Raw genomic sequence first — 1,408 nt, 5'->3', positions numbered from 1 at the left:
GGGCTCCCAGGAAAAACAAAGGATGCGGGGGCCGACCAAGGGCAAAGGAAATTGGCAGGAGAAAAGAGTGAGATTCCATGATTCAGAGAAGCCATGAGCTGTAGGGGGGAGGGACCCTGAATTCCTTAAAAGACTCTGGCCTGGCCCAAAAACACTTGAGAGTGGGGAGGGAACTGAGGGAGGGAAGGTGATTGTTGGGTCTGGAGCTGTATATCTTGTGTCCTGTCTAAAGTAAAGAGTAGCTGCTTTAGAAGCCCTTTTTGCAAAGCTTCTGTCTTACGTGGTTCAGCTACAGGGGTGAGGATCTCCAGGGTTGGGGCTCTGGAAAGGGTGTGCTTACGCGACCGGGGAGCTGGCGCTAGTCTCTGTGCCTAGGCACTTGGACTGTGGGGTCTCCACTCCCAGAAAGGGATGCTAGACAGAGCATGTGCACCCCAAGAGTTTGCATAGAGACACCCTCTGCATTCAAACAGAGGCAGTGCCTGAACTCTGCTCAGACTCAGGCAGCTTAAAGCACGTGGTGCCCAAACACTCCAGCAAGGGGCGCTCTACCAGGAGCATGTGGCAGCTCCATTCTGATGTTCCATCTTTCAGACGGGGCATAAAACCAAAGTCGTGATCCTTGGGACTCTCTCCAAGCATGGGAATGTAGCATCTAATTTGGAGGTTTGCACTCTATTAGGATGACCAGATGTCCCGATTTTAAAGGGACAGTCCTAATATTTGGTGCTTTGTCTTATATGGGTGCCTATTACCCCCCCACCCCCATCCCTTTTTTTCACACTTACTATCTGGTCACCCTAGCTTACATTCCACCTGCATGCTGCACGCTTGCTTACCTGAGGTTAACTATGGTGCTGTTAAACGCCTGCTATGTCCCATCCCCCCTGGAAGAGGTGGTCGGACTTCTCTTGTGGGTATAGTGAGTTTTATACAGACCGTTTGTAAAATGCATCGGGATCCCGTGCAATGAAAGCTGCTCTGCATCTCCACATTATAGTTATGCCTCCATACATAGTCACAGCTTCTACATAGTCCATCCATACCGCCCTTCTGCATTAAGTCCATTAATGGCTATTAGCCAGGACGGGTAAGGAATGGTGTCCCTAGCCTCTGTTTGTCAGAGGGTGGAGATGGATGGCAGGAGAGAGATCACTTGATCATTACCTGTTAGGTTCACTCCCTCTGGGGCACCTGGCATTGGCCACTGTCAGTAGACAGGATACTGGGCTGGATGGACCTTTGGTCTGACCCAGTACGGCCATTCTGATGTTCTTATGTTCTCACCCTCTGGGGTATCATTACAGTTCCCTGGAGGCTGGTTATTAACCTGCCTACGCCACCTATTGCAACCTGAAATCTGGATTTTGCTGCAGAAGGCCCATCTCTCTCTCCCCCGCCGCCCCCC

The sequence above is a fragment of the Chrysemys picta genome, chromosome 2, assembly GCF_011386835.1.
Source record: "Chrysemys picta bellii isolate R12L10 chromosome 2, ASM1138683v2, whole genome shotgun sequence".
NCBI classification, from domain to species: domain Eukaryota; kingdom Metazoa; phylum Chordata; order Testudines; family Emydidae; genus Chrysemys; species Chrysemys picta.
This window is presented reverse-complemented; position numbering follows the sequence as displayed.